Source organism: Haliotis cracherodii, unplaced genomic scaffold (assembly GCF_022045235.1).
Source record: "Haliotis cracherodii isolate W230 unplaced genomic scaffold, xgHalCrac1.p SCAF_10, whole genome shotgun sequence".
NCBI classification, from domain to species: Eukaryota; Metazoa; Mollusca; class Gastropoda; order Lepetellida; family Haliotidae; genus Haliotis; species Haliotis cracherodii.
Window position 1 is genome coordinate 11509343 of NW_027266265.1, and position 23576 is coordinate 11532918.

The 23576-nt window shown below is 39.1% G+C and overlaps 2 protein-coding genes across 2 annotated transcripts in view; one reads left to right on the forward strand and one right to left on the reverse strand.

The window, feature by feature from the left end:
* The window catches only part of LOC139454061 (leucine-rich repeat and coiled-coil domain-containing protein 1-like), a 543549-nt gene that overhangs the window by 281069 nt on the left and 238904 nt on the right, over positions 1–23576 (reverse strand). The gene's annotated exons all lie outside the window — the stretch shown is intronic.
* LOC139454062 (FMRFamide receptor-like) overlaps positions 6019–23576 on the forward strand; it is a 51592-nt gene continuing 34034 nt past the window's right edge. Inside the window, exon 1 of the mRNA XM_071235555.1 lies at positions 6019–6292. The gene's annotated coding sequence lies outside the window, so the exon portion shown is untranslated. The remainder of the gene's footprint in view (positions 6293–23576) is intronic.

Genomic DNA, 23576 nt, shown 5'->3' on the forward strand with positions numbered 1-23576 from the left:
AAAGCTTCAAGTTAAGATTGAAAATGTTTGTTCAGGGATGTTACCAATGTGCTTAAAGCTTCTTGTCTAAGGTTGGTATGAATAAAAAGTGTGTTAATGATTGGTGTGACACTTGGTGGCAGTTGGTGGTGGGATTGCTCTTGACATATCAATGAACGTTGGCCATAAGAGAAATCCTGAATGAAGCTGAACTCAAGCTGCTATAGATTCAGTTATCTGATCCAACAGATTCAGATCACTTTGATAACAGATTCAGATCACTTTGATAACAGATTCAGGTCACTTTGATAACAGATTCAGGTCACTTTGATAACAGATTCAGGTCACTGAAACAACAGATTCATGTCACTTTGAAAACAGATTCAGGTCACTTTGATAACAGATTCAGGTCACTTTGATAACAGATTCAGATCCCTGAGACAACAGATTCAGGTCACTTGAGCAAGAGCTTCATATCACTGAGACAACAGATTCAGATCCCTGAGACAACAGATTCAGGTCACTTGAGCAAGAGCTTCATATCACTGAGACAACAGATTCAGATCCCTGAGACAACAGATTCAGGTCACTTGGGCAAGAGCTTCATATCACTGAGACAACAGATTCAGATCCCTGAGACAACAGATTCAGGTCACTTGAGCAAGAGCTTCATGTCACTAAGACAACAGATTCAGATCCCTGAGACAACAGATTCAGGTTACTTGAGCAAGAGCTTCATGTCACTAAGACAACAGATTCAGATCCCTGAGACAACAGATTCAGGTCACCTGGGCAAGAGCTTCATGTCATGGAGTTCAACAGTTTATAAGACACACATGTTCAGGAAAGACAAGAATGTCATGACAAACAGCCACAGCCACACCATTAGACATCAGGTGGCAACAATCAGACATGAGTCTCTTACAAATACATCCATTTACTAGGAACCCCTCAGTTGAAAATATCAAGGAAATTGCGTCAAAGGAATAAGTTTTTAGGAATACTCATCTCCACTTATCCTTGAAAATTATTTGAGAAAAAAACAGATATAAAACATTATATGTATATATCGCTGAAAACCCTTGCCCCGCTTCAGATATATTATACATCCCTGGAGACATTAAGCTTGAAGTCCAACAGCAAATAAGATGCCTTCAGTCTGGTGTGACGTTATGTCGTTTTACACCACAGTCAGCTTTTTCCAGCTGAAAAAAACCAGTCTGGTCAACCCAACACGTGATTGATAGCATGAGCAAAGATCCAGGTCATGATTACAAATGAGGTGTCACTGATCCTCGACTCTTATCAACAAGCTTGGGGATCTATTCAGCATCAGAATCCCTGGGACAAGTCTGAAAAATATTGGTGCAGGAGAAAATAAGCCTGAATTTAGTTAACGCTTTGATATTTCAAAAGGGTGTTTATTGTTGAACACGGCACTGAGCAATGTTGCAGCTACATGACAGCGGTCATTGTAACAGGGCTTATATATCTATAACAATAGATAAGGCAGATGCTAGGGACAAAGGTTTCTGTGTATGAAGACGCAATTTGCTCTTTTGACTCTTATTGAAAAATTCCCATTTCAAAAATATTTCAGAAAGAGTCAAGGGGGAAATTTATGACACTTAAACCTTGTCTTACCCTATCTGTTGTCTGAATCGAGAGGGGATGAGTGGGGGGGCTTTTATATTATTGATTTCCTCTCGTTAAACAAGAAAAGTTAATTAATTAACTAATTAGCATGTTTTGAGTTTCCCCTTTTCGGAGAAACTGGAATCCTCTCATGTAACAAGAAAAATTAATTAACGAGTGCATGTTTTGAGTCTATTCTTATAAGGGAAAAATATTATCTTAAACAATTATCCCCCCACCCTCCCACATCACACACCTTAAACAATAAACAATATTAAATGGTTGGTCACATACATAAAATCGTTAAAACAAAAGCTGAGTGAACCAATATAGACAGGTCAAAATGTTATCCAAACTTTGATGTAGTTTTATTTTCAACACTGCCTCTCATATCACCTGATGTTAAGACCATTTCTTGATATAAATAGATTTCTATTATAATTAGAAGATGTTTCAAGTCTGCATGAATATTGACTTTGTTTGATCGAATGACAAAAAGATAATCTCCTGTCAATTCAAGACCTTTTTACGGGTAGATTTGTATAGCTATTTATTTAGAATCTGACATGAAAAGTAATTAATAAGGTTTAAACTGTAAAAATGAGGTGAATATACATCTTGCAAGGAAAATAAGAATTCCACCTAATATATCAACAAATGATTATTTTTAGGCTGCATATGATGGACTTCCCTTCAGAATGGAATCTTAAGTGATGTTTTTCACAGACATCAAAGGAAACGACAGATCAAATCTGTAGACACTGTCCTCAGCCAAATAGGATATTTTTTTACAGTCATCAGGTCTTCCTATGTTCTTTTAAACATACTTCAGTCTTCTGCCATTTTATAGCCCCTATAGGGATTCTAGCTTGGATTTTGTCCCAAACAGTCTATATTTGTCATATGGGGTGAGATGGATCTGATGGTAAGATTAGAAGACTTGGATGACATGGCATCACTGCATTCCATGTGAGAAGTAGCAGATAAGCAAATGTGCTGAGAAATATCATTGTTTGTGATTATAATAGGTCTTTAAACTTTACATTTTGAAAGAATAAAATCTCCCAGAGATAGATATGGATATGCCTTCCACAAGCACTAATGGTCACAGGATAAGGGAGCCTATACACCCTCAACAATCCATAATTACCAATGGTCACAGGACAAAGAAGACAATGTGCCCTCCACAATTACCACCAGTCACAGGACAAAGAGGTCAAAATGCCTTCCACAATTACCAATGATTGAAGGAAAAAGAAGTCAGTAGGCCCCTCAAAATTACCACAGGTCACAGGACAAAGAAGTCAATATGCCCTCCACAATTACCAATGGTTGAAGGACAAAGAAGTCAATATGCCTTCCACAATTACCAATGGTTGAAGGACAAAGAAGTCAATATGCCTTCCACAATTACCAATGGTTGAAGGACAAAGAAGTCAATATGCCTTCCACAATTACCAATGGTTGAAGGACAAAGAAGTCAATATGCCTTCCACAATTACCAATGGTTGAAGGACAAAGAAGTCAATATGCCTTCCACAATTACCAATAGTCACAGGACTGGTCAGTATTCTATGTCTGAGTAGGTGATTCAACTGCAGCATGGTATCATAGTGTGCTAGCACAATCAATCGGTATCAGTCCAGACTAGTACAAGCACACTCACTTGCATGGACATTGATATAAAAGTGCAAAAATGCCCCTTTATGCCGAGCGCCAGACAGGGTATCTGATATAAGAAGCATCACAGTAATCCTTTTACTGATCAAATCATCATTATGACCACTTGATATGAAGAACAATGAACACTAATAAAAAAAACAAATATAAACTGTATCATCCTTTTAGCTCTGCAACCTGAACATGAACAGTTTTCCAGTTATATCACGGCATATCAGCTTAATGTAGGAGGTAAACACAAAGTGATGCAGGTCTTGACTGTTATGGTGCTGATAAATCTAGAAACATAATCGGGGCAAACTGGGATTCAAACACACAATCATAGTTTTCTGGTGTGCCCAAGGGACCAAACTCTGCACACAAAATTGTAGCACACTTATGCCTCCCATTACCAAGGGAATTTGTTTTGTTTTGTTGTTTGTATAAACACCAGTTCACGCAAACCAGTGAGGGGGTGTGACAGTAGAGGTGAGGGGGTGGAACAGTGGAGGTGAGGGGGTGGGACAGTGGGGTTGAGGGGGTGGGACAGTGGAGGTGAGGGGGTGGGACAGTGGAGGTGAGGGGATGGGACATTGGAGCTGAGGGGATGGGACAGTGGAGGTGAGGGGGTGGGACAGTGGAGGTGAGGGGGTGGGACAGTGGAGGTGAGGGTGTAGGAAGGTGGAGGTGAGGGGATGGGACAGTGGAGGTGAGGGGATGGGACAGTGGAGGTGAGGGGATGGGACAGTGGGGGTGAGGGGGTGGGACAGTGGGGGTGAGGGGGTGGGACAGTGGAGGTGAGGGTGTAGGACAGTGGAGGTGAGGGGATGGGACAGTGGGGGTGAGGGGGTTGGACAGTGGATGTGAGGGGGTGGGACAGTGGAGGGGAGGGGGTTAGACAGTGGATGTGAGGGGGTGGGACAGTGGAGGGGAGGGGGTGTGACAGTAGAGGTGAGGGGGTGAAACAGTAGAGGTGAAGGGGTGGGACAGTAGAGGTGAGGGGGTGTGACAGTAGAGTGAAGGACATGGAAACAGTGGGGGTGATGGGGTGGGACAGTGGAGGTGAGGGAGTGGGACAGTGGAGGTGAGGGGGTGGGACAGTGGAGGTGAGGGGGTGGGACAGTAGAGTGAAGGACATGGAAACAGTGGGGGTGATGGGGTGGGACAGTGGAGGTGAGGGGGTGGGACAGTGGAGGTGAGGGGGTGGGACAGTAGAGTGAAGGACATGGAAACAGTGGGGGTGATGGGGTGGGACAGTAGAGGTGAGGGGGTGTGACAGTAGAGTGAAGGACGTGGAAACAGTGGGGGTGATGGGGTGGGAATAGTGGATGTGAGGGAGTGGGACAGTGGAGGTGAGGGGGTGGGATAGTGGAGGTGAGGGGGTGGGACAGTGGAGATAAGGGAGTGGGACAGTGGAGGTGAGGGGTGGAACAGTAGAGGTGAAGGGGTGGGACAGTGGAGGTGAGGGGGTGTGACAGTAGAGTGAAGGACATGGAAACAGTAGAGGTGAAGGGGTGTGACAGTGGAGGTGAGGGGGTGTGACAGTAGAGTGAAGGACATGGAAACAGTAGAGGTGAAGGGGTGTGACAGTGGAGGTGAGGGGGTGGGACAGTGGAGTGAAGGACGTGGAAACAGTGGGGGTGATGGGGTGGGACAGTGGAGGTGAGGGGGTGTGACAGTAGAGTGAAGGACGTGGAAACATTAGGGGTGATGGGGTGGGACAGTGGAGATGAGGGGGTGGGACAGTGGAGGTGAGGGGGTGGGGCAGTGGAGGTGAGGGGATGGGACAAAGGGGGTGAGGGGAAGGACTGTGGATGTGAGGGGGTATGACAGTGGAGGTGTTTAAACTATAGAAGCATGAGTTGTAGCTGACAAGGAAGGCTGGAGTAGCATGTTTATCTAACAGCAAAGCCTGACAGGTGTATGTCTGGAGTACTCAGTGTTATGTAAGCAGCTTGACGAGATGTGGCACGTTAGTGAACTTTCCTGATTAGGCTATTGACACTGAGTGACAATATGTAATTAAGGGAACACAGGATGTGAGGTATTATTTATTTAATCATGCACTGGCTGGTTGGACAATCTGAAAGTGAATAAAAGAAATATGCCACCTACGTTGTTTTGTTGTTGTTGGTCCTCAATGTCAACATCAAATTTTTCAAAATGAAAATGCTAAGTTAATGTATAGCCAGTACATGGCACAGAGGAGGTGTGGTTATAAGATGATAAATTCACAGTGACAGAGACAATAGGTTTTAGTCACACCTAGTACTAACAGATGGGCATACAAAGTCTGTGGACAACCAAATAGCATGTCATAACACACTTCAACAGTAAAATACCTGTAAAATGGCTAAACATAGCACTATTGAAAGCCTGGAGTCATCCCTGACCCACAACCATCACCTGTGAAATAACCACAGGCTGCACCCACATGTAGTGTATGTATACAATACAATATACACTAAAGCCTCTCCATTCATTCATCCCAGCTTAAAGGGGCAACTGGTTGGTTTTCTAGGCTTATAGATAGAGCATCGCTGCTATTGATTGGCTGATGTTGGAGAGGGAGGGAGTAACAACATCACTGGTGTTGAGGCAGCTACAGTGAAGTGTACGATCTGTTTAGAGTTTACTGTCCCTTCTCCCAGACACTTGCAGTAGCAGCAGCAACAGCAGCAGCAGAGCTGATGACTTAATCAGTGGATCTGCACGGCTGCTGCCCAAAGGATTCATTGTATCACCAATTGGACTGATTCCTACAAACATTTTTATTTTACATTTTTTTCACATTTTTTTTCAATCTGAAGTTTATTTAGTAATAAATACTTGTTGCTCAGATGTGATGTGAAAGTAACTCATTCAGTCGTCAATTGTAAAAGAAGTGTTTTATAGAGTGAGTACGAGGCTGGAATTTGTTTGAACGGACGCTGTGAAACCGTGTCACCAGGACTACTGGCAATGATGTGTCACTGATTCAAAGACCTCCGAGCAAGACGGGATAGTTTTCATTCTTAAGGTAAGGTCTAATAATAAGATCAGTTTTCCTTTTCTCTGATAACTTTTTTTCCAACTTTCTTCCAATTCTTATGTTAACAATGATACCTCAAGAATTTCAATACTAATATACAAGAAATGATCGATATAATAGACAAATCTTGAAATAAAATTGATTCAGTTAAACATTATATAATCCTGCAACCAACTTTTCAAAATGAAACTTATTACAAGATGGAAGGGACTTTTGTTTCTTTATGACTGCAGCAACATGTTGATGTGAATTCAAACAGTCAGTCAGTTACTTCGGTTACTTCAGGGTTTCATGTCCACTTCTGTTCCAATCAATTTCATTATCAAACAAAGAAGTTGATCACCCATAGTGTCTTCTTATTAGTTGCGACCCCTGAAGATCCGGGGTAGAATAGGTCTTCAGCACCCCATGCTTGCCGTAAAAGGCGACTATGCTTGTCGTAAGAGGCGACTAACGGGATCGGGTGGTCAGGCTCGCTGACTTGGTTGATGCATATCATCGATCCCAATTGCGTGGATCGCTGTTCATAATGTAAATCACTTGATTGTCTGGTCCAGACTCGATTATTTACAGACCGCCGTCATATAGCTGGAATATTGCTCAGTGCGGCGTTAAACAACAAACCAAACCAAACAAATCTTATTAGTTGCACATCTAGCTTGTTAATGTCAAAGGATACAGTAAGGTTTTTGACAGATAATATTCTAGATGTAAATTCATGAAAAAATGTGCCATTTTTGTGCCTGTATATTGCCCATATTCTTCAGGTAACACTTAAATAAGATAAAGTTCATGTAACAGCAAGTGATATTCCATCACTACCGTATATAACCGTAGATAAGCTGATCCCATAGATAAGCAGAGGTATTAACTTGGTCCATGAAATCTGTATCAATTGTTATGTGCGGTAGATAAGCCGGACCCCCAACCTAAAACTTTGTCTCATCATGATCTAGACTGTCATCAGAAATAGAATATCAACAAATCCATATTGAATTGTGCAAGTTAATCCTGTTGTAATAAAAAGTGTTTAATTGTATATCTGTTTGTAATCTACGTAATCTATTTTATTAATTTTATTTTAATCCTACTTTCATTCAATAATATTTATATTAATTTCGTTGTCCATCTGGTTCTTACAACTTCTGTTTGCCTAGTTCACGAACCCACCGTTATTAACAACAACCACCATCATATTACCGCTATTGACACCAACAGAAAAAGAGTTTGATGAAAGTGTAACCCATACATAAGCTGATCCCTTTCAACAGAATCTTTTTTCTGGTCTTTGGCTGATCTATGGTCATATACGGTACCCGTCAGTATGGGTCACAAGCACATCACCCAATACAACTAACCCTTCAAATTTGGGGATTGTGGGTGAGAATTGGTCCCTATCAACCTTTGCAGGTCGTAACATGACACACAGTGGATCAGGTGGTTCTGTTCAGTGAGAGAGTGAGTTGGGTTTAACGCCGCTTTTAACATTAACCAGTTATATCACAGCGTGTCAGCTTAATACGGGAGGAAAGCCCGAAGTGATGCAGGTCTCAGATGTTTACCACTTCCGTGAAACCCATGAGCACGGGTATGGTGCTGACAAACCTAGAAACATAATCGGGATGAACTGGGATTCGAACCCACTATCATAGGTTTCTGGCATGCCCAAGGGACACAACTCTGCACATTGAATCGCGGCGCCTTAAAAGACTGGGCCACCCGTGCCCCCGTTCTGTTCAGTGACTTGGTTGATGGTGTGCCATGGTGCCTCAATAGAGGCATGATATCAATCACTGGATTGTCTGGTCCAGAGACGAATATTTACAGGCAGCTTCAAGTAGCTGGAATATTGCTGAGTAGGGCACTGAACAACAAACAATTAAGCAGTACTGAAATATTTCCCTTTGAACACCAAATCACCCCCTTGACAAAATTTGTTTCTTTACTCCAGCTAACTTATAATTTGACATTGACATACAGGCAGGTGTGAGCTATGTTTATCAGCCACACTGTATCCGGGTGTCAAAGTCAGTGTAAACGACACATGTTGAATAAACCATGCAAAGACTTTGACAACTGTTGGAGATGAATAATGCATTACATTTGTGCATTGAAAGAAGTCCTATTCTCACCTATATTGACAGCTAAAACATAAACATGAAGCTTGATCACTTCCTGTAATACCATTATTGATTATGCTACAATCAATACATGCAGAAAACATATATCTTTACAAAACAAGAAGCAAGATTATTACACCTGAATAGACAGATGAAAACCTTGAATTAAGGAATTCAAAACCATTATCAAAGGTTTGCAGGACAACTAAGGGATGCAACTCTGCACAGCAAATTGCTGCACCTAAGATAACTGGGCCATTCATGCCCCTGAGAAAATGTCACCACATGAAAATGTCTCGATGGCTGAAATATAAACCATTTGAGGGAAAAGGGGTTTAATACTGCGTTCAAGATTATTGCACTAGCATGTGTGTGTGCGTCTTCTTGTACCAGCCTGGACAAATGCCGGTTTGATAGTGCTAGCCCATTGAGAAACCATGCTGCAGTTAAACATAGATACCCCTTCAGATACAGTATACAGCCAAGTCTTTCATCTCATTAATGATTTATCTTTTAACGTCTACCATCTTTTAATCAAACCATCGACCTTCCTCTCTGTTTGAAGATGCTCTCCACTAGACCGTGGTCATGTCACAAACCGGATGTATTGGGAACGTTTCAGCTGAATGTGTTTGTACTGAACGTTACGCTCGTAAATTCTCATACACCTCACCAGTGTCACATGTAATGAATTATCATTACTGGTTCCCAAGCTACTACATTTATTCAGGGTGAAGAATCAGATCCATCTTGTGACCAGACTCTCATTATGGTAACTCAATGTCTGAACAGTATTAATTATGACGTGACAAGCAAGTGCTGTCATTCCAATCAAAATCACGTCATGACATCAATACCAGAGGAGATGCCTCTAGGGTCAGGTGTTTGGTTATGTTGTGCAGACTTATGTCCCTTAGCCATGCCAGGATTGCTGATTGGTTCAAACTGATTCTCAGTTTGTGAGCACCTTACATGCGTGCTTGTGGGTTTCACCGAACTAGTCTACTACTGAGGCTGCATCATTTCAGAGTCTACACACAGTGATATCATGAACGAACAAAGAACGAATGAACAAATAAAGGAACCAATGAGGAGAGAACACAATATGGGATGATATTAAAAAAATATAAATAAATGATGTATTGTATTGCATACACAATGTTGACAGTACACAATCAGGGATACATCGATGTCTGTCTAGAGGCAGATAGTCGGCCCCAAGTGTGCAGCAAATGTCAGTACAAATTCCCAAAATGGAACTTAACACCTTCTTATAAATGATAACATTGAAAAAACTAATGGTATTTCCTTGTGGAAAACGATAAATGTGATAAAAAGGAAGAGGTTTTATTGCATAGCTTTGTTTTATTGCATAGCTTTGTATTATTGCACTCAGAAAGCAATGCAACAAATACAATGTTAAAATACCTCAGAATTTTTGAAAATTGGAACCACACAAAAATCCCCGTTTTAAACAAAATATTGTTGTTTTTTCAACTTTGCCTTCCAGGGGCACTTTAAGTTTGGAATCCTTGATAAATTCCTAACAATATTACACCCTAAATGCCCTGACACATAAGCTCCATATTTGAAGCTAAAACTTAAAGCACCACACCGCTGAAATGCTGTTATAACTATCTGTCCTATCATGTTCAATATAAAATATCAGTTAGTACTACAGAGAAAACAACAGATGTGTTATCCACTATCGACTCCCACAGCCCACAGGGGATATTGATTGTGTTTTATGGAGATTTCTGCATCTGGATTTTCCATTGATCAACTGAAATAAGAGTTAGCATGAGTATCAAACGTCTAATCTAACCAAAATAATTCTTCTTGACTTCTGACATGATATCGCAACAAAGAAACTATCACCAGGGAGCAATATGAACAGTAGACTGATGGCTTTCAAAATTCTGATTGGTCTATGATGTGAGAAACTAAGCCAGAGCAATTGTCTCGGGTGATTAACTTGAAAGACCAGGTGAAACTAAGAAGTGTGAACGACAATACCTCGTAGCGATAAGTTTGCTTACACATTTTAACTTTGTTCACCTAGTTGATTTGACAACGTCTATTCATTTATCCTGCTTAAAATTCAACAAAAAATATGTGAATAAAATAAAAGCTACAAAACCCTTTCCATATTTATAAAGAATCTCTACTGAAAGCACAGTTGACTGTACAATTCCGACTTCATCATAAGCATGTGTTAATGAATCACTATCAAATAGTGATGATACCAGGTGTTTGCGAAAAGGTGAGCGTATCCTGACCCACCGGTGGCACCATCACAAAAACATACAAAGGCAAGTCAATTATTCACCTGAAAAAAACCAAAAAACACGGGAACATATGGTTCAAGTCAAAATAGGAAATTGCATCGGACCTGAAGCCTTGAATGTTGTAACCTTGATCAAACAACTTCTGACCAAGAGTCGCATGATGCTCTTTGAAATCTTCGGAGAAAGAGCATGCTCGATCGTATCTCAAAAGTTGTGAAATGTAAACACCAAAGGCTGGAGCTGCTGGAATATGTTTTTAACATGAAGGGAAAGTTAACCATTGAAAAGGTGAAGTCATCACTCTTGTCATAGTCTTGTGGAGAGTACTTTGTCACTCTGAATCTTTATGCACTGATCTAAATATGAAAGAGATGAGGTCTCTCACTGGTCCCCTTATTTCTAGTTCAGGTGGGTAAATCAGTGGAAGGGAATTGGCTATTTGATGTTATTGAATGATATCAGATCATCGATATACATGAAGCTCAAGTGAAACGTCTTAGCCAAATTACCATGTCTTGACTATGACAATCCGAGCAGTAATCTGATTCACATGCATAAAGAAATAGATCCTCAAGAAGGGGAGCACATTTGGTGCCCATGGGGATGCCTGCTTCTTGCCTAAATGTCTTACCCCAAACTTTCATGAACGTTATTGGGGAAGTCCAGCATTTCATTATTGTTTTCTCAGGAAACTCTGAAGATAGATATGTAACTAAGATCGATCTGTAGAGCATCGACAAGTATCGATTGGGTCGGGCTGAAAGTTTCGCTGTGCCTCAATAGGAAGTGGTAAAGTGTAGAAGTGCAGTAATGCAGTTATTTGCATGTCATCTCAGCTGCAGCCAATCCCTGAACAGGTCTAAACATGGAACGTTTTTTTCAACATGGGTGTGACTTTTGCTCATTTCTGATTGGCTACAAGAAGGGAATTCCAGCCCAAAGTATGTATAAAATCAATATTAATGTATCATGAATATTTAGTAGACTGTAGTGTGTGCAGATTATGCCTGAAGTTATGAAAAATATCTGCTTAGATCGGGGATATTGTTTTATTTTCATGGTTGTACAAAGTTGGAAAGAAGGTCGAGTTTCATGTACAAAAATAATAACCTGCTGTTCTTTCCTCCACAAAAGTATTGCTTCAATGCAATGATATTTTGATGCGATTACATAGTGTGAAAGTGTGAAATTAATTTTCATATGGCCTCCAACATTTCAAAATTAGTGTTGGTGGAAATGTCATCCATGTTATAAGAAAGGTGAGGTTGTAAGGTGAAATGAGGTTTAACATCATGTTCAAGATAATAACGACGTGTGTGTGTGGCTGCTTGTAGTAGTCCGGACTTAAGCCAATTTTATAGTGCCATTATCAAAACTTTATCAGCTGAAACCATGTCCGGTATCTCAATACATCATCAGATGAACACCATGTTCAATATCTCAATACATCATCAGCTGAACACTATGTTCGATATCTCAATACATCAGCAGCTGAACACCATGATTGATATCTCAATACATGATCAGTTGAAAACCATGTCCAATATCTCAATACATCAGCAGGTGAACACCATGTTCGATATCTCAATACATCAGCAGGTGAACACCATGTTCGATATCTCAATACATTAGCAGCTGAACACCATGTCCGATATCTCAATACATCAGCAGTTGAACACCATGTTCAATATCTCAATACATCATCAACTAAACATCATGTCCGATATCTTAATACATCATCAGCTGAACACCATGTTCGATATCTTAATACATCATCAGCTGAACACCATGTTTGATATCTCAATACATGATCAGCTGAAAACCATGTCCAATATCTCAATACATCAGCAGGTGAACACCATGTTCGATTTCTCAATACATCAGCAGGTGAACACCATGTTATATATCTCAATACATCAGCAGCTGAACACCATGTCCGATATCTCAATACATCAGCAGCTGAACACCATGTTTGATATCTCAATACATCATCAACTAAACACCATGTTCGATATCTTAATACATCAGCAGCTGAAAACCACGTTCGATATCTTATTACATCAGCAGCTGAACACCATGTTCAATATCTCAACACATCATCAGCTGAACACCATGTTTGATATCTAAATACATCATCACCTGAACAGTATGTCTGATATCTCAACACGTCGTCATCTCTATGTCACATCTGATATCTTAATACATCATCAGAATTTCAATACAGAAAGTATATTTTCACATCTGGGTTGAGATTTGTTTGGAGTCTTCACCCTGCAGATTTCACTTCTTCGAAGTCCTGTGTCTGATGATAAATTCATAAAATCATTTCAGAGACTGCCAATAACTTCCAAGGCTTTATCTGACAATGGTACACCTGCTGCTCATGATGTCGGATGTTGTGTCTCAAACATCGCCTGTCATTTGTGAAGAAAACGACACAATGGGTACTACAAAAACTTGCATCAATGCAAAATGTCTCCAGAATACAGAATATCAACAAACAGGGAATATACACACATTGCAGGAGTCTCTTAAATATACTACCAATCGTACAAGCATCCATGGCACTGTAACATCTCTGGACATGCATGGCTGAATGGGCAAAGACTTTAAGAGGTAAAATCAGCAACACACTTGCTGTGTTTTCACATTGGAAGTGTTAGATTAAAACAGAAAGATCCCCTTTTAAACTTTTCTTTAAGCTTGACAAAGGATGAGGTATTATGGTATGTAAAAGTCAAACTTTGAAAATTTGGTATGAACATTATAACACTTTCTGTTTTCTTTCATTTTCCATTGGACATGCAATATCATAAAGTACGTAAGTCTAAAATCAGTTAAAAAGGTAGATGTTTTAAATTTCAACAGAAAATTTAACTGTGAGCCAAGACAAATTTATTGTTACCATGAGTTTTTCTTACATGTCCATAGAGTACCACTGTGAGGGCCAAAGACTTGCTCATGTCAAAATGAAAAGTCAGCCTTTTTTACACACTTTAGCCTCGTCTAAACATTTAGTGTAAATATTTGAGACAAAAATGCCTGTGTTGAAATGAAGTCTTGAATTCTCATTCAATATACTGTAAATCTTGATATTAACGTGAGCGTGAATTAAAGGCGAAAAATGCGAGTGGTCTTTGCTCGCATTATTAAACATCGCATTTATATCAACAATAAGACATTTTGGATAGCAGAAATACCAACTTAGACATACGCTGAAAACAAACAACTATGTATTCCACATCACTGTTTATTGAGCAGCACTTGTTACAAGTATATAAACAATGTTATTTAAACACTAATTACATCCTGTGAATTGTCACTGCTGGGGTCAAAACAAGCGTTCTACTCACTCATGTCATCACTGATCACACCTGCAAGTCCAGACAGACACCACCCAACACGGTGTCTTTGCTCTTTGCGACTGCATCAAAGGCCCACACGAGCCAGCGCGCACGTATTGTTTTAGCTTAAGTACTCTACTCAGCGCTAATATGCGGTGCTATTTGGTGTGTGATTCGATTAATGTAACGTTGGATTAGGGTGAGGATTCTCCTGTAAACCTGACAGAGAACATTTTGTTCAGATATAAATCAACTGATGCTTGAGAAGAGGGGGTGTCGCATTTATATTGAGTCGCATTTTTGGCTTGGGGCCAGCGGACGCATTCTCTTGGAGACACATTAATTTCACGTTTTACAGTAAACACATCTTAAAAGCTTTGCTGACATTCTCATAATTATCCAAAAGCCTTGGGTCAGGAAAGGCCTGTATCATACCATGTCCTGTTTGGGTTCAAACCCAGAACCTACATGTCTGGTAGGTGGACACACAAGTCACTGGCCTTACTATTAACCTCAAACTGTGAACAAGAAACAGCCTTCTCAAACAGGGTCATCGCTGATATTAGGAAGTGATGAAAACTAATCCATATAATGGTCATACACAACTTTTCCATCCACAGACTATTAATATCATCTTCCATGCAGATCTTTACACCTGCTGACTGTTGGCAGCTCTGGTTTCAAGTACTCCCTTCCAGTGGAGGATCCTCCTCATTCAGGCCCTCCTATCTATTTCAATACAATGCATCGAATGGGTTTGTAGGTGTATTGTATTGTATTGAAATATATTTGTTATGCGAATGAAAAGTAACAAATTTTACAGCGGTTGTTCGCGGAATACGTGCATAGACGCTATGGGAAACTCGGTCAAATGCAGCAGAATAACTTCTACTGTATCCATCAAAATTTAAAGCTGTTTGTAGTTAATGAACAACAGCTTTTCCAGGAAAACAGCATACAAGAAATGGCAGCGATAAACAAATAAGCGACAAGCAAAGTTATTTCTTTTGGTTTGTCTGACTCGGAAGTCTTAACTATGAGGCATAAAATCCATGGCATTGTGCAACTAGTATTCATTTGCATCAGAATTTGTTATTTTAAGTTATGTTTTTTTGTATCAGTAATTGCAAATAATGGGCAGCAGTCAGGTATGGCATCTCGCCCATGATGGCCGCCCACCAGATCCCAGCAATCTTGGCAACTGTGGGGGAGCCAAAACACACACGTGTGGATCTATATATGATATATGTTTAATAAAATATATATGAATTATTATTATTGTTTAGTGCCAATCAGCCACAGGTGAATTCCTTACTGTTGACACTGACTGACAGATGTTTTTATTAGCCATGTTATATCAACAAGTATTTGGCAAATACTAGATCTAGCTCTAAGACGTGAACAGTGATTGAACTTATGGGTAATTACTTTATCGATCTCTAAACCTCTAAATCTCTAAACTCCCATCAAAAACCATTGATAATGCATACAAAATACATCTTTGCTGAAAATAAATAATCTGTATCCAAGGGGAATTATGATTTACATTAAATGCTGATTAACTTCTAAATAAGAATTACATTCTCTGGAAACAACGTTGATTAAAATAATTCGCTGTTTCTCTTCTCCTACATTGTCAGTCATATTTAGCACGCTGTGGCGACAGTAAGTGTTGTCGTAGTTCGTCATGCGAAATTTAACAGATATGACCGAATGTGTCCGGTTGCCGATGCCGTCGGTTCCAATAGCGGCAGTGTGGTGATTCTAATGAGAACCGCTGTTACAATGATAGTTCCTGCATTTGAAATTATTCCTTCTCACTTGGCAGCTATACATGTTATTGCTTACATTAATTCTGATAATGCTTCTTTTCACTTAAATAGATACGAAGGCCTGCTCACTGGGCTCAAGAAACACACTGACGCTCTGCATGGGCTTGCATTATCTCAATGTAGAATAATTTGGTTTATCATGATAGATTCAGACTTTATACTTGTAGCATGTTTTTCTATTTTGAGAGATCCATCCTGTTTGTCTATTTATTGCCTACATTGGTTAACACTTTTGAGAATATGCATGGGAAGAGTTATATAATTTTAACAGGAATTAGGACAATAAAAACAGATGCATTACAATGATTTGGCAAATTCATCATGTAATGGATAAACCAATCTGATAAACTTATCATCACAATGTGATAAATATGCAAATAAAATGAATAAACTGTTGGTTAACATTCCCAATAAGTTCAGATAGGGTTTTTTCCAATGTCGAGAGTGTTTTTGTGGACAACATGGTTGCAAATAAATTGGCATTATTGATTTTACACACGATTACTACAAATTCCAAAAAATTTACTTCATTGAGTGAAATTATTGATTTTAAGAATGACAAGTTTTATTAAATATAGAATCTTACATGGGTGTCGTTTCATATTAAATATATCTACAAAGTTGACATTTAAACTTTCATCAACTTCTGGTGATATTTTTAAATAAAAAGACATGAGTGTGAGATTGTATATGTCATCCAAAATCATTCTTCCAACTTTTTCTGTTTGTAGACAGCAATAACCAGCATCTTGAGTGTAAAAAGTAGAGGTAGCCAGCTTCAGTGGCAGAGCGACTAGTGATGTCATATGATTGGGATGTCATGGTAACCGATGATGTCACAATGATCTGCAAACCATTGGGATTCAATATCATTGCAGCAATATCTCCTGGGTGATATCACTTCATCTCGTCCAAGTGATATCTCTTGATATCTCTTGAGAATGCCAGTGAAGGATACAGAAATTATTGCTGTTATCTGTTGTGCATACCATATATATCACATATTAGGAATAAAAGCTGTACAATGCAAGCTATCTCTGTCATTACTGTCCATTTTAAGGTCTGTATTGTAGCATTTGCATCGGCACTGAAATCCTCATTTAGTGTATTATAGTGATCTCTTGCTACAATGCAACTTTTAGGGTCCAAATAATTGATGAGCATTATAGAGGATCAGCAGGTAACAGAGGTGGAGTTGTTGGGGGTTAATTACCAAGACAACAGTATGTGTTCGGCCTACCTAACATGATCTATGCCGCACGTTGCATATCAGAGTTTGAAAAAAGGGATTATAATGTATGATTTATAATGTATGATGATTATGACTTGTTTATGATTCACAGTGTAGCTCCATTCTACCTTGACACTGAAGAATGCTTGATTCTGACTGGGCAAAATAAGATTAAAATCAGGTATCTAATTACATTTGATACCTCATAATGTACATGCCTTTTCACACAAAAACTGCCATATGAAAACATTGATGCACACACTAGAAAAAACTGATTAGAACTTTATATGTTCCATGTTGGAACACCATCGGATGTTTCTGTCACTATCTGGTACTTTGCACAAGCACTAGGCCACAACAGCTGATCAAACATGATGAAATCTATTTCAGAACACATACAATGAAAAATATACACTAACCACTGGATCATAAAAATTAGCAGTGTCTCGTGTCATCCAAGGCTGTCCTTAGTTCAGCAAGTATTTTCACAACTTGTCACCCCTACAATGGGAGATGTCATGTTGATTTCCATGTTGCAATGAAATTAAATACATATTATCAGGGGTTATTTCAATATTATTTTTTAAAATTATGTATTTTGTAACTATTATTTTAAACTAAAAGAATATAAGTAATTAATCTTGAACTTGAGTAATATGCTGTATGTTTGCCACTACCTGTGACTGCTTTTAGGTACATTCTCAGAATACTTCCCTATAGGCCCATGGCGAAAGCGTTAGGTTCCAAATTAAAATAAGAGGTATCCAATTACAGTTTGTCCACCTCAGATTGCAAACACAGTAGTTTTATCTCCTAATTCTATTTTACTACATACCCTAGACCCATTTATGACAAACAAGAGTCATCAGGAGATGACACATCCAACGGTCTGGTGCAATTCAGAAATAAAGTTTGGCTACTTAAAAATCAAGCACTACCTACACTTTCACCATCAAAACTTAACAAAAAATAAAAAATAACCATCCCAAGTCATCGAAAGACACCAGTTCACCACTAGTAGGTTTCATCAAGAAATATTCAACCATTATTGAGTTCTGCTCTGGAAACGAGCTCTACCCAAGTCCAACTTAGCATCTAGAAAACATAAAAAAATTCTTTCTTAAAAATCCCAAATCATCAGAAGTCATCAATTAACTACTAGACTGATCTGTATAGCAGGTTTCATCTTGAAATATTTAACGGTTTTGGATTCCTGCTCTGGAAAAAAGTACCACCCTCATTTTCAGTATAAGTCCAACTGGTTGTTATGGGAAAAAAATGGGGAAAAAAACATTAAAAAATCCCAAAATATTAATGGGCACGAGTTCCTCACAGACTGATCTGCATAGCAAGTTCCAGCAAGAAATATATTTAACGGTTGTGGAGTTCTGCTCCGGAAACGGAAAACGGACAGCTGACAGACGGACGGACAGACATGGTGGCTGCTATATCCCCCCCCACCCCTGTTTTTCAAACTGGGGGCATAAAATTGACATGAGAATCTCCATCTCTCATATCAAGAATTCACCAGCCAATCAAAATGCCTTTTCTGATCCAGAGTTTGACACATACCCCGGTATCTAATTTCACAATTGAGGCTTCAAAAGGGCTATAGTCCTTGATAGATTTCATTGCATTTGAAGACTGTCAGAAAAATGATATTTTAGCTGGAACAAATGTTTTCCTTATTATAAGGAATAGGGGAAGGGGAGTCCTTCCAGTTGTTCCCAGTGGTATTCGAGACAGAACGTAACAAAGTGAGCAAAGCACTGAGGACATCACTGCTTGTTTAAATCGTGAAAAAAACAGATAATGTGATTGGATGACTATTTTTAGCATTATTCAAAAGAGAATGGACATACAACACACTGGATGACATCTCAACATTTTTCATATCTGCTGGCATTGAAGGACTACTATGATTTTACTGCAAGCTTACACTTAAGCTTTCAATATCAAATATCAAACTTTCAATTAGGACATTTCAGTTGGTGTGGTTTATCGGTTCACAAGTCAAACAGCTGGAAATAGCTCTGAACATTCATGCAGAGCATGCTTACCCTTTCATAAACACTTGGTGTCATCACTGATTATCAGTGATCCATTGATATAATTTGTACCTTTATTTTGCCTTGTATGCCCTTTGGAATCTGATTCAGCAGATAAACGAGACATATTATTCTCTGTCATTGATGCTTTATATTTCATCAGATATGAACAACAACTGACTAATCAAAAACAATTCATACTTTATTAATACAACACACAGAACACAACATTATACCAGCAAGCAGCCATGTTGAAAAATGATTTTCTGACATTTCACTAACTTAGTCAGTCATTGCTCCTCTTTAACATTGATCTCCTTGCAGACTTGTTAGTGTTGATAACCAACAGATTTTGATAATCTATTATCATCAATCTAACGTTGGACAGTGGCACTTCATGGCAGTTTCATGGATTTGCTGCTCGGACAGTTTATTTGGGTTTAACATAAATTAGATTATTTTTGTTATTTAATGAATTAAAGCGACAAAACCCTTTCCATATTAATAAGAAAACTCTGCCAAAAGCAGAGTGAGTGAGTATGGTTTTATGCAATATTCCAGCAATATCACGGCGGGGAACACCAGAAATTGGCTTCACACATTGTACCGATGTCGAGAATCGAACCCGGGTCTTCAGCATGAAGAGCGAACGCTTTAACCACTAGGCTACCCGACCGCCCCCTGCCAAAAGCAGAGTCGAGGGTACGATTCTGACTATATCATGAGCATGCATCTATGAATCACAATGAAATAGGGATGATACCAGGTGTTCGCGAAAAGGTGAGTGTACCCAGCCCCACCTGTGTGACACCCATAAAAAAACTAGCAAGGCAAGTCAATTGTTCACCTGATAAAAAACACAAGAATATAATGGTAAGTCAAAGTAGAGAATTGCATTGGACATAACTTCAGCGTTAGAAATTGGCACTAGTTCTGTAGTCCTTGCCAAACTGCCCAGAGGTAAGATATCATAAGGACTAAGACAAAATTGTTATGGATGAGCAACTTCTTTATTACAATTGGGCAACGTTTCGGTGTCGATAACAACACCATTATCAAGCAAATCCATAACAATTTTGTCTTAGTTACCATTCCAGCTTCTAAATGTCACTCAAAGAAGTTATCATAAGGACTAGTAGAAATTTGCCATTTCTGATGGTTTTGCTGTATGTTATCATCAAAAGGACAAGTAGAAATTTGTCATTTATGAGAGTTTTGCTATATGTTATCATCATAAGGACTAGTAGAGTAAAATTGTTAGTTTCTACCGCTGACCTTTTGTCACTGAAGTGTCCAATTTTGAAGACAATAGGTTCGGAGGATCCATAAACCAAGGAAACAAAAATAATAATGGCCTAAGCATGTTTGTACTTACTGTTAACAATATTTTCTTGCCGTAGTATGTGGCAATTATATATATATTGTAAGTATATTTCTGATGAGTGTTAGAGGCAGCTAATTAAATAGATAGACCTCCTTCAGTGGTTTACAGCCCAAGCTCAGTCCCCGCTTGATGCCTTTGTTGCCCTTCTGGTACAGAGAGCTTCACTGTGAGGAGCTTGGTCACAGTTGTATATTCCCTTCCGGGACCGACTACCTCTTTCAAGATGTTTTGCAAGGTAACAATTTCTAGAAGACTGGCATGCATGACAAGGGCAATTTGAGGCCTTCTACATTTTGACTTGCAATTTATCTAGTTGCCTAGTGCTGAAAGTGTTGACATTTGTGCCTGCTTCCAACACTGTTTCCTGGATACAAGAACAGAGCATGTTCAAGGCATTCGACAGTGAAACATCCTGGACATTTGTTAATGCACTGACTTATGATATAGGGCCTGTTATGTATTGCTGATACCATATACAGTGAAATATGTTTTTAACGAAGACGTTCATAATGAACTGACGGACATAACAAACTTAAATTTTGGTCCCGGACATTTGCTGTATATATGCTCATAACGAACTAGAGTTATAACGAACTAAAATCAGTGACCCTTTATGTTCGTCATAACCGCAGTTTACTGTATTTGAGCCATTGTATTGCCCTGTGAACCAAACACTATGTGTTTCAATGTACATTCAAGTCTTGTTAATCCGACACTTGTTAATCCGACAATCGGCTTCATCCGACACTAATGATGGAAACCGATTAAATCAGTGCTATTTAGACCCATTAATCCAACAATTTCGCACTCTGACTCTGACACACCTAATTTGCAACTTACCGAAATCGCTCATTAATCAGTCCCGTTACTCCGATGCAGTAATCATCTGCTCATGAATTGCATGATTAAAAAACATATTCAGCAAACAATTTAACATAATATGAATATTTCATTTTTGTATTACATATTTGTTTCATTATATATTGTGAAGTTGTCCAGTTTTTTTATTACGAATGTTGATACTAAGTAATTTCGTTTTTTCCGAAATACTGTTTACTCCGACATAATCATATGCAACCATCCATGTCGGAATAACGTAACTTGACCGTAATTGGTTAATTATTCATTGATCTTGTGTGTTTAATTTTTGATTTCACAATTTAGTTCTGCATGTACCAAATTATGGGTCAACATTTGCGTTTCAACTTTGGAATCAATTTGTAATACAGTATACCATCTGTCATCAGTACGTATAGTGAGTGAGTATGGTTTTATGACGCTTTTAGCAATATCATGGCAGGGGACACCAGATATGGGCTTCACACAATGTACCCATGTCGAACTTGGGTCTTCTGCTTGTCGAGCAAACTCTTTAACCACTAGGCTACCCGACCACCCCAGTTCAGCTAAAAATAATCAAAAGAAAATGAGGCTTACAGGCTTACCCGACCACTCCCAGTATGTATAGCGACCGAATTGGGACAACTTTTGTCAGAATGAACAAAGGCTAATTACCCAGTAGCCCTGAATTAGTCTGGAATCACTTAACTGCTTTTACATATAGGATGATAATCCCCATTGTTAATCCCCACAGTATTGTACATTGACAGTAAGCCATCCTGAACGAGCTGTGCAATTACGTCACTTCTCATTATTACTGTTGTATATATTAATGACTTAATCCATGTCAGATGACCATGACCTATAAAAGACCTGGTTAAGAGACGAAAAATAGGAAGGTCTCATCATTAAACTAGCTAGGGTTTGGCTGAGGCACCAACACAACCAACACTACCATCACAATGTGCTGACCGGGCACATAGTGGTTCTTTTATATCTATATAGCTACCTGTACAAAGCAAATGTGTAAAAAAATGCAGTTTTTAAAAGCCATCAACTTCATTTTGTCAATTCCTACTCTATCTCCCATTATTCACTCTTTCTTTCTTTGTTTGTTGTTTAATGCCGCACTCAGCAATATTCCAGCTGTATGACGGCGGTCTGTAAGTAATCGAGTCCGGACCAGACAATCCAGTGATTGACATCATGAGCATCGATCCACACAATTGGGATACGATGACAAGCATCAACCAAGTCAGAGCCTGACCAACCGATCCTGTTAGTCGCCTCTTACGACAAGCACAGTCGCTTTTTACGGCAAGCATGTCACTCTTTATCGCCCTTAGACACTCTCCTATCTAAAATTAAACAATGAACATTTGCACAATATACTTTCCTTTGTATGAAAGGGATTTGAGGATTAAAATATACTACTCTTTCTTTCAACAACGAAATCGTGACAAAGGCCATTTATTAACTGATTGATTGGAATTCTAGAAGTTGATAAATAAGTAAGAAAAATATACAACTTTATTAATAACAACTTCATAGGCAGATGAGATATAATACCCTTGATCTCTGTTGATCAAAGGTTTGTGGCGGTGGATTTCTATAGCCTCTGATAATTTTCTTTTTGTGAAGTCCTAATGTTTTGTTGAGAGGATGTGACTCTGTCAAACAGAATTTGATGGCTAGGGAATTGTTGCTTGTGGTCTGAGAGGGCTGATTTGCTGTCTGCTTTGGCTGCTGAAGTCTTGTGTTCTTTAATGCCTATGAAGATCTATTTAAGAAATAGAATGTTTTAATTAGGATCCAATAAGTTTGTCACAACTGTATAATCCCTTTTAACCTTATCCTCCTTAAATATCTGGCTTCACAACCTGTGTGCTATATTACCTATGTGCTATTTGTTATTCTTACTGTACATCTGGCTTCATCCATTTATCTGTGTGCCACTTGTTATCTATTATCCGTCGTTGTCTATGTTACCGGTAATCTACTGCTTATCACAACATGTCAAGCATATCACTTGGAGACTGCCTCTGTGGTCTAGTGGTAAAGCGTCCACTCGGAGAGCGGAAGGTCCGGGGTTCGATCCCTGGCCGCGTCATACCAAAAGACGTTAAAAGATGGTACTTGTTGTTACCCTGTCTGGCACTCGTCATTAAGGGGCTAAAATAAGGAC